This window comes from Engraulis encrasicolus, unplaced genomic scaffold (assembly GCF_034702125.1).
Source record: "Engraulis encrasicolus isolate BLACKSEA-1 unplaced genomic scaffold, IST_EnEncr_1.0 scaffold_60_np1212, whole genome shotgun sequence".
Lineage (NCBI taxonomy): Eukaryota > Metazoa > Chordata > Actinopteri > Clupeiformes > Engraulidae > Engraulis > Engraulis encrasicolus.
This window is the reverse complement of record NW_026945928.1, coordinates 154,123-165,090: the sequence shown is the minus strand read 5'-3', so window position 1 is coordinate 165,090 and position 10,968 is coordinate 154,123. Positions and strand designations below refer to the sequence as shown.

At 42.5% G+C, this 10,968-nt stretch overlaps 1 long non-coding RNA gene across 1 annotated transcript; it reads right to left on the bottom strand.

Moving 5' to 3' along the window:
- Positions 1 to 4,444: 4,444 nt before the first annotated feature.
- LOC134444589 (uncharacterized) lies at positions 4,445 to 8,959 on the bottom strand. Its single transcript, XR_010034040.1, has 6 exons — positions 8,864 to 8,959; positions 6,018 to 6,090; positions 5,563 to 5,691; positions 5,061 to 5,145; positions 4,656 to 4,773; positions 4,445 to 4,545 (listed from the first exon to the last, which is right to left on the bottom strand). It is a non-coding gene; the product is annotated as an uncharacterized LOC134444589 (long non-coding RNA).
- Between the last annotated feature and the right edge of the window lie 2,009 nt (positions 8,960 to 10,968).

Sequence of the window (10,968 nt, the reverse complement as noted above, 5' to 3'; positions counted from 1 at the left end):
CTTTACAACATTTCAAAGAACCTAAACTTTGTGATTGCTGAGTTCAGTACTTGTGTGATCTACTCTGTTAAGTTCTGGCCACTGGTCTCCCCCCGCAAATGGTCGGCAACTCCCCCACCCTTGCACTTCACCGGTGTGTGTCTATCAGAAACTGAACGAGGGTGAGAGGCCCAGTCGAAGACAGCAGAAGCAGCAGCATATCTACAATCACCATCTGAGATAGACAACAGTAAAGTGTGCTGTGTCGGAATTCACAGATAATCATGAAGGTGGAAGCATACACAGCAAAAACTGGAGGGTTGAATCAACTCCCACAGAGTCAATTTTAACCCTTTTTGCGGGTTTATATGAGTCCACACTCTAAAGAGTTAAATTAACATTTTCAATATAGTTAATATTTAACACTGTGCCAAGAGTTACTTTTTAACTCCCTAAACTGGGTTAAAGTAACACTATATAGAGTTACATTGAAACTTTATCAGAGTTCATTTTTCACTCCCTAAACTGGGTTAACTTAACACTGCATTGAATTACATTAACACTATATCAGAGTTCCTTTTCAACTCCCTACATAAGGTTACATTAACACTATATCGATATACATTAACACTATGTCAGAGTTCCTTTTTAACTCCTTAAACTGGGTTAAATTAACACTATTTCGATTTACATTAACACTAAATCAGAGCTCCTTTTAACTTCCTAAACTGGGTTGAATCGACACAACATACTTTAAAAATCGGACAATAAAACCATTAAAATGACAATAATTAATTCCAAGAAAAATGCGTCTTCAAAAACACAATTTATTTTTTCCCCAATGCAGTCAGTTAAAACATGAGGGTATAAATGTACAAACTTCCATCTGCTTACCATTTATTTTAAGAATTGTTGACCAATGCATTAATTAAGATCAATTTAAAAAACAAAATACAAGAATGCATAATATTTCAGATCTATTTTTTATTGCTGAACAATGAAAGTAATTAACAATACATTTCATAATATACTATACAGATGCAAATCAATTTACATTTGAATTTACATGCGTCTTTGTATCCTCTTTGCAAAGATGGGTTATCAGCAAGACTGATCACTCATGACTGAAAAGACTCAACTACATCATAGCAACATTGCTATGACATTACCAAGAGCCTTAAGTAACAGGTTAAAACTCAGTCATTACAATATTGGTGACAGTAAAGGCTCTGTTAAAAGGGGTTAAAGGAAATGGTTCAGTTTTACCAATGTACCATTTGATTTCAGTGACACTGTAGAATTATAGAATTTCAAAAAATTAGTTTCACCTTACCTTTTGTATAGCACACTGTAAAACAGCACATTAAAATGTTTAAAGGGACACTGTGCAGGAAATAGTCAAAAAAGGTACTGCAACTATGCTGCTCATTGAAAATGGGTTGCCTATTGCCAAATTTGATATTTACATGAACGTTTACTAAGTAATAAACAAATATTTTCTAGTATGGTCCAAGTACAGTCATTTTTGCAGCTAAAAATGGCTGTTTATGGAAATTCAAAATGGCGGACCATGGAGAAGATCCCCCTTTTCATGTATGAAGAATGCATTTTTTTCCAGTCATAATGAATACTTAGAATTTGATAGTGGTGGTAAATATTCATGAAAAGGGTAACATTATTGAATGGGTAGCATGAATTCTGGAAATAAACAACAAAAAATCTCACACAGTGTCCCTTTAACCCCTTTGCGAAGAGCCCATGTGCTTTGCACAGAGAATATGTTGCTTTTTTAGCTATGAGTAAACAGGCCCGCCAGCAGGTCCATCTGCACAAACAGGCTTCTCACCGTACTTTTGGTTAATTACAAAATTTACAGTGCATCCATAACTGCGCTAACAGAGTGGAGTGAACTTTTTGTCCACAGGTTGAAATTTGTCTTGGGCTCTATAGTCACTACATTCCATACAGTACTTACATAACCATCATATAACAGAACATAAATAAAAAAGAACATTGGAAAAACATAGAAAACATTAAAATAAAAAACATCAAAGTGTGCACTGCATGTCCATGGCATGTCTATCCGCCATTAACAGACAAGGTATTCCCTGATGGGTGGTTATCCGAATAATACATTTCAAACACAGCATGTATTCAGTCCAAAAGAACTGACAGGGATGTCGCAACATTAAGACTGACAGTTTGTACAGGACCTTGTAGTAGCTGGCTTGTAGATACTCAAGGTTCACGTAGTAGATGATCTCCCAAAAGCACGGTGAAGCTGCAGGTTGCATATCCCTCATGGCGGCTCTTGGCATCTCACCACAAGTCTTGAAAAAGCAAAACAAAAGAAAAGTGTAAATGATTAGGCCAAGACATGGCTCTTTCATCTCAGTCATCATAAATATGGTTTAGGTAAATTATGAAAAATATATATAAAATGTTATTTCTGACTTGACTGCATGTGCATTTTGGGTGCTACACGCTATTTCTGTTTTACATGTTAACAGATCATGCACTCATTAGAATGAGATGACGGACAGGGCTGGAAAAAAGAGGCTGTTGGGTCCTGACAAGCCAGTAGTAGTGAGAACAATATAATTAGATTCAAGATTCAAGATTCAAGATTCAAGATTTTTATTTGTCACGTGCTTCCTTGTGCAAGCACAATTGGCAGTGAAATGGGGATTGCAACTGCTCTGTGCTGTGTTGGATGGTAAAAAAATAAAATAATAAAATAAAATAAATTAAAATAAAAAATAATTTAAAAATAGTTATTGTCTTAATTCAAAAAGCGGATGGCTTGAGGAAAAAAACTCTTACGCAGTCTCTCTGTTCTACATCTTATGGAACGTAGTCGTTTCCCTGAGGGCAGCCTTTCAAACATGGAGTGACTAGGATGGAATGTGTCTTTCATAATCCTTTGTGCTCGTGTCTTTGTCCTTCTTGCATATACATCTTGCAGCCCTGGAAGGATGGCGCCAGTGATTTTTTCTGCAGCATGCACTACTCGGTGCAGGGCTATCTTGTCCTGAGCTGTGCTGTTGCCATACCATGTTGTAATGCTTCCTGTAATTACTGACTCAATTGTGGCAGAATAGAAGGACTTCTGCATGTCTGATGGAATTCTGAACTTCCTTAGCCTCCTGAGGTGGTACAGACGCTGCCTGGCCTTTTTCACTACGGTGGTGATGTGAGGTGACCAAGACAGATCTTCAGAAATGTTGACGCCTAGATACTTGAAACAGCTCACTCTTTCCACAGGGGTACTAGAGATTTCCAGTTGAGCATAGTTCTTCTGATCTTTTCCTCTTCTGTAGTCCACCACAAGTTCTTTGGTTTTGGTGACGTTGAGCTCTAAACTGTTCTCTGCACACCAGGATGACAACATCTCAACCTCATTTAGGTAGGCTGTTTCATCGTTGTTGGAGATGAGTCCTACCACCACTGTGTCATCCGCAAATTTCACGATGGAATTGGAGCTGTGGATAGCTGAACAGTCATTAGATGTTGAAACTAGTAGGGATTTTCCTTTAAAGTGGTAGTTCGCTATTTTAGACATTAAGCCCTGTTTGTGTGACTTCTGGGGTGAAGTAGAGATGTTCTCATCACAATTTTGAGCATTTGGGTATTCAAGACTGCAGCCCCCCCACCTTTACATTGACTCCAATGAAGCACTCAAGCAATCGATCATAAAATGGCATTAAACTTTCGTTTGCAGAGACATGAAACTCACCGAGTGGTCAGAGGTGGGCAGCGATACGTTGGCTCGAAAATCACCGCGAAATACGCTTCCAGAGAAGATATATTCATTATTGTCCGTTGTATTGGTTTGACTAGTATTACTCCGCACGACCGGAAATGGGGGTGCGTTTGTTTACGTTACTATCTATGGTTTGTATGCAAGCTGTAGTTTTTGTAGCGAGTCCCGCTCAAACATAACCGTTCTACCTCGCTCCTTGATGTCTACATAAACAACACACTATCGCTACCTACTGGCTGGATGTCTACTGCTATTCAACGGCGTCTGGGGAAAAATAGGTCCGCCAAATGCTAAACAACAGTTAGAAGGCATATTTCGCTGCAATTTTCGGGTCAATTTATCGCTGTCTACCACTGACCACACGGTGAGTTCCATGTCTTCTCAAACAAAAGTTTAATGCCATTTTATAATCGATTGCTTGAGTGCTCTATTGGAGTCAATGTAAAGGTGGGGGGGCTGCAGTCTTGGATACCCAAATGCTCCGTTCAGCACCAAATGTCAAAATTGTGATGAGAACATCTCTACTTCACCCCAGAAGTCACACAAACAGGGCTTAATGTCTAAAATAGCGAACTACCACTTTAAGGTTGTGTGTGTTTATCTGTGTGTGGTGTAGAGTGGAGTGTGCATGCGCATGTTTTGTACGTGTGTCTGTGTGTGTGCGCGCGCGCGCGTGCACGCATGGGCTGTTGGGCTGCATGACAAAAAAGATCTTACTTCCTACATCCTGATGTTTGAGGACTCCTCAGATAAGTAGTGTCGCAGACCCAGCAGAGCAGAAGTCCTCTTCTTTCATTTGTGTCCTACAGCAGAAAAAGAATGAATAACTATAAGTAATAGTAATTGGGATTTTACTGTGAAATATATAGTACAACTGGCACCCATGTTTACAATAACTGGATCATACACTCACACTTCAGTGCTGGGTTCTTCCCTCGATGCAGACAGCTTCATACACATTAAGCGGTTTTGGTGCCAGGTCATCACGTCCATCGTGGAACGACTCCGTGCCTACCGGAATGACTCTGTGCCTACCGGTGCCCAAAGAGGAAGACAAAAAGAAAGACAACAAGTTTGAGAGTTTGGCAGACAAATAGACAGAACATACAGTAAACCGTTGCAAAATTGTCTGAATTGACACCAGACAGTAGGCATTCCATACACATTCACAGAATCAAAGAACAATATCAGGCCAGCTCTCATTGTGTGTGTGTGTGTGTGTGTGTGTGTGTGTGTGTGTGTGTGTGTGTGTGTGTGTGTGTGTGTGTGTGCATTAACGCCTGCTGTTGTGCATTGATATAAAAAACTTACTTCATACATGCCAATGATATCCAAGAGCTTCTTGAATAAGTAGTGTGACCGCCGACCCAGCTGAGCAGCATTCTTCTCCTTTTACTTGTGTCCTACAGCCAAAAATAAGCAGTTATTGTGATTTTATTGTTAAAGTAATAGGCCTACAATACATATGTATTAAGTTCATTATGTCTAACTGTTTAACTTAAACACTTAGGGGTTTCCCTCTGATGAAGACGGAAGTAACACCGTCGAAACATGTCAGGTAAAAGATAAAAACTTTTACATGTCTTAAGGCAAAAGAAACCCCTAAGTGTTTAAGGCCTACAATACAGTTGACATACATTCATCCTGAACTGCATTGTTGGGTCCTGACAAGCCAGTGGTAGTGAGAACAATATAATTGGATGTTGAAACTAGTGGGGATTTGAGTATTGTAATAGTAATTGGGATTTTACTGGGATTTTACTGTGAAATATATAGTACAACTGGCACCCATGGTTACAATAACTGGATTATACACTCACATTTCAGTACTGGGTTCTTCCCTCGATGCAGACAGCGTCATACACATTAAGCGGTTTTGGTGCCAGGTCATCACGTCCATCGAGGAACGACTCCGTGCCTACCGGAATGACTCTGTGCCTACCGGTGCCCTAAGAGGAAGACAAAAAGAATGACAACAAGTTTGAGAATTTGGCAGACAAAAAGACAGAACATACAGTAAATCGTTGCAAAATTGTCTGAAGTGACACCAGACAGTAGGCATTCCATGCATATTCACAGAATCAAAGAACAATATCAGGCCAGCTCTCATTGTGTGTGTGTGTGTGTGTGTGTGTGTGTGTGTGTGTGTGTGTGTGTGTGTGTGTGTGTGTGTGTGTGTGTGTGTGTGTGTGTGTGTGTGTGTGTGTGTGTGTGCGCGTGTGTGTGTGTGCATTAACGCCTGCTGTTGTGTTGTGCATTGATATAAAAAACTTACTTCATAGATGCTGATGATATCCAAGAGCTTCACCGACCCAGCTGAGCAGCATTCTTCTCCTTTTACTTGTGTCCTACAGCCAAAAAATAAACAGTTATTGTGATTTTATTGTTTAAGTAATAGGCCTACAATATAGTTGACACATTTGTCCTGAACTCAGTCAATTACATCTCTCAGACAATCCAAATCGGTTTTCATAGGTTTACTTCTTCAGTGACTTAGTTCCAGCTTCCTACACATCCAGCTGTCTTGGTAACAGGTCAGAGGAAAGACATCCATCTCATCCAGAGCAGAAGAGATTTTTTTTTTTAAAGACAAAACGTTACAGGGCTTTCCAGACACACATTCAAAACATACAGGCAACCTTAACTAAATGTATGAAAGGCTTTTGTCTCACTACTGTAGTGCACACAACAACTTTACATATTTCATTTACATTAATAAAAATATAAACCAACCAGTCTTCGGAAATGCTGCACATACTACAGAGTACAATATCACACAGTCACACTAGAACTAAACGGTCTCTGGAACTACTACACACGCACGATTTGCGGCTGATATCAGCTATCATGCATAGGCCTACTTATAGGCCCTAGTAGCTGTTGCCTTATTGCCTATGCTCTAGCCACAACTTTCTTTAAACCAGTAAACTTCCCTGTAGTGTCAACAAAGCAACAAATCTCTGCTCGTGAAAGAGAGAAATTGGCTAACTATAACCCTCCGCATTAAAGCCTTATGATTTTGGAACACAACGACAGGTGAATAAACCGTTTTCCACGCAGCCTTCATCCGCATAATCAAACAGTTATGTAGTAGATGAGGAAGACGCTAACCAAGCAAGCAAAGCAGCACTGTATACGAGCCGAGATAAGAAACGTCCGTTGACACAAACAATAAACCATTGTCGCTCGCGACAACATTTTCTTGCAAGCAAGCTGACCAAGCACATGATGCGACTTGCCACACCGAACATACCAGAGTAATATTATGCGCGAGCTCTCCCTCTGTCTTTATCAGAGTTCGGACTTGTGAAAGACACAAGTCGCAGTCCATATAACATGACACTTGTGGTAACCGAAGACAGCTTGCGCGCCCCCCAAAACGAAAATGTGGCTAGACATAGTCAGCTAATTTATCAGATTTGTGTCAGTTTAGCGTCCTGCATTAGGTATCGCCTGTGAAGTGGACACACTTAGCCCAATCTATTAGGCCTACCTAAAAAGCATCCGCCCAACAGCCAACCATCCGTTATGAGCGAAATAGCAACCAAGTGAATCCCAGAATGACTTACAGTAGCTAACTAAACACCGTTGACAGAACCTGGACGAAGTACTTTACAATGTAGCCTACCTTTGTAAAATTCATTAAAGCAAGCATCTATATTCCCAAATCCACCACAGGACAGCAAACCGCTGCAGTTCATTTGCTCCCCTTAAAAGACTAGTTAATACCGTTTCCTCCTGCTATTACTTGAAATGTGCCTTGCTTTCCACAAACAGGAACTCACGGCTGACGCACATTTACACAGTGAAAAGCAATTTATGGAAAGTTTATATAGGCCTACATAAAAGGCGCACACTTACCCAGGGCTCTACAGTGCGAGCATTTTGCTCGCATGTGCCCCTAAAATAAATGATTGTGCGAACGAAATAATAGAAAGGGCGCACGTGTGCGAGTAGATATTTCAACCCTTTCAATCGCATTTTGCTCCTAAAATAAATACACCCCATAGAGAAACGCAGGAACGTGAGAACGAGAGAAGGCGCAAAAGACCGCGTGCGCGCCGCGCACAGAGAGACAGGCAGAGAGAAAACAGTCGGGAGTTTTGAAATAAGATAGGCGTCGGGAGTATCGAGCGCTTCCACTGAGAAGAGCTGGAGAGAAACTTCGACGCTAGAATTGCTAATTCTCCGCTTAGCATAAATGCTATCAAACGCTCAACCTGTTAACTTTATGAGAAGAAATAGCTTCCATTTGTAGGCTACATAGTACTTATCTTGTAAGTACGTGGCTTGTACTGTTTATGTTACTCCTTCTGAGACGTTGCAAAGGAGGACACATAGCAGGCTCTCTCTGTGTGCTCACTTGCTCAACTGTCATCATCATCATCATCACATCACGTCATGTCATGTGAAGTCAGTATTTTGTTGGACACAATAGCAGTCTCGGGGTGTAGGGCACGTTTTTGATATGCAAGCCTTCAATATTGTGTTATAATTTAATTTAATTCAATATAAGTGTTATTTAGCAAATGTGTTTTGTTATCATCCACTCCTTTTTGTTTCATTTCTAAAGTGCAAATAATATAGAACAATGTTATATTTTCAAAGGGTAATGTTCAGATTACTGAGTTGATATTACTGTTGTACCAAATGCAATTAAAAAAAAAAAAAGTAACCCATGGTTAGGCTAATCATAGCCTCATAGGCTACATAGCAGACCCATATGTGAGTCATTGTATTTTCAGGACAGAAGTGTAGGCTAATTGCCTCTCTGGTCTCTGTCTCTTGTAAAAAATCTGCCCCCCTGACCAATTTCATCCCAGCACCCCTGCCAGATCCTGCTGTGTAGGCCTGAATTGAAACACCAGCTGCGTATAGAAATGAATGTGAATATAGATATAAATATGTAGTGGCCAGAGGTGATTTTAATTGAAGGCCTACCCCTCTAGAAAGTGTATTTGTGTGTGGAAAGAGTACATTCTCTGTATCTGTGTGTTAATAATGAAGCTGCGTCACAAAAACTCACTGTGCTCCTAAATTTTTATCTGTGCCCCTAAATGTTTTCACTTAGAGGCACAGGTGCTCCTAATGAAAAAGCTAAGCGTAGAGCCCTGCACTTACCGAAACAATGCTTTCATAAGCCATCCGGTGTCCTCTCTTCTGGACGTTGGTAGCCTACTGATAGCCGTTCTTCTGGCAATGGCGACCGGTAAAATTCGAAATTCAAATATCGTTGACAAGATAACTTAAGTTAACTCGGCTGAGACGCATGTTGTTCTAGCGACACAAGAGGGCGCAAGAGAACGCAAGATGATTAATGCGTGAATGTTCATCCAATGTATTTTTGTCACCAAGGACTACCCGTAGATGGACATTTATATAATGTGTGATTGTCATATTCCATTCAGTCTGTTCGCGCTCAACCCAACAATGAGTTGGCAGTCATGCCTTATTGATTTGTGAAATAATAAATTTCCTAACTGGAGAGAAGTCGTCTGCCTCCTTCATCCGTATCGCCAGCAGCACCACTCTGCTGCCGAAACTCAACAGGTTATGGGCCCAGGAGACGTTTGAGGGAGAAGTTAGTCGACGAAAGCCGAAGACAGTTGCAACGGTCGCGTGCTGAGGAGGCTGCTAACCTGAGGAGAGGGGCAAGCTAGCATGGCGGAGCAACGAAGGGCAAGTAGCAGCAGGCTACATCGACTGTTATTCGACGGCGACGAGTCTAAATACGAGGTTTGGGAGACAAAATTGTTGGGACACTTGCATTTGTTAGGGTTGAAGGACACTGTGTTAAAAGCGCCAGTAACTCAAGCTGAAAAAGCAGCAGACCCTAAGAAAAATGAGGACGCGTATGCCGAGTTGATCCAACTGCTAGATGACAAAAGTCTGTGTCTAGTAATGCGAGATGGGAAAGATGACGGCAGAAAAGCGTTAAAGATTTTGAGAGACTATTATGCTGGGAGTGGAAAGCCACGTATAATTAGTCTGTACACTACTCTGACATCACTTCAAAAGTCCAACGACGAAAGTGTAATGGACTATATAATTAGAGCAGAGACCGCCATTACTGCCCTCAGAAGCGCGGGAGAAACGTTGGGCGACGGTCTGCTAGTGGCTATGGCGCTGAAGGGATTGCCAGAGAGCTTCAAGCCATTCGCAATTCATGTGGCGCACACTTACGATAACATCACGTTTGCCGAGTTCAAAACCAAATTGCGGAGTTTCGAGGAAACCGAGAACATCAGAGCAACCGGGTCGAACGACGACAGCGTGATGAAGACCCAGGGGAGAACCGGACGGCGACCTCCCAAGGCTAGCAGCGCGCATAGACCGACAGCGAGACGACAGCGAGATGGTGTGTTTCAAGTGCGGGACCAAAGGGCATCGAGCGAGGGCGTGCAGACAGAAGACGTGGTGTAGTGTTTGCAAAAGTGACACACACAGGGACGCGACATGCAGACGAAAAGACAAAGACAGAGACCGAAGAGACGGCGTAAGCAAAGTGTCGGAGAATGCTGAGGTAACGGGGGACTTCGCGTTCACGATGGCGGACGGACGGGCCAGCGACCACCAGCGGCAGTCGGCGCGCACCATCCAGGAGAGGGGCCTGATGGTGGACACCGACGGACGGGCCAGTGACCAGCGGGAGCCGGCGCGCACCATCCAGGAGCGGGGCCTGATGGTGGACACCGGGGCCACATCCCACGTCATCAACGACATCGCCTGGTTCACGAGTTTCGACAGCACCTTCAGGCCGGAGACACACAGCGTCGAGTTGGCTGATGGGACCAGATGCAGCGGCGTCGCGCAGCGGCGAGGCACGGCAGTGGTTACCCTCATCGACAGCAGTGGACGGCGGTGCAATGCGAAACTGAGAGACGCTCTGTATGTACCGTCGTACCCGCAGAACATTTTCTCGGTGAAGGCAGCAACCACGACTGGGTCCACAGTCATCTTCAAAGAGGGCGATGATGCCCTGATAACCAGATGCGGTACCAGGTTTGACATTCATGTGTATGGCAGGCTGTACTACCTGCACACTGAGGTTGAGTCTAATGATGACAAGTGTAATGCAACCCACGACATCCAAGCATGGCATGAGATACTAGGCCACTGTAACTATGATGATGTGCTTAGGTTACATGATGTTGTTGATGGTATGCAGATCAAAGGCAAGATGAGTAGGCCTGAGCAAGAGTGTGAAGTGTGTATTCAGGGGAAGT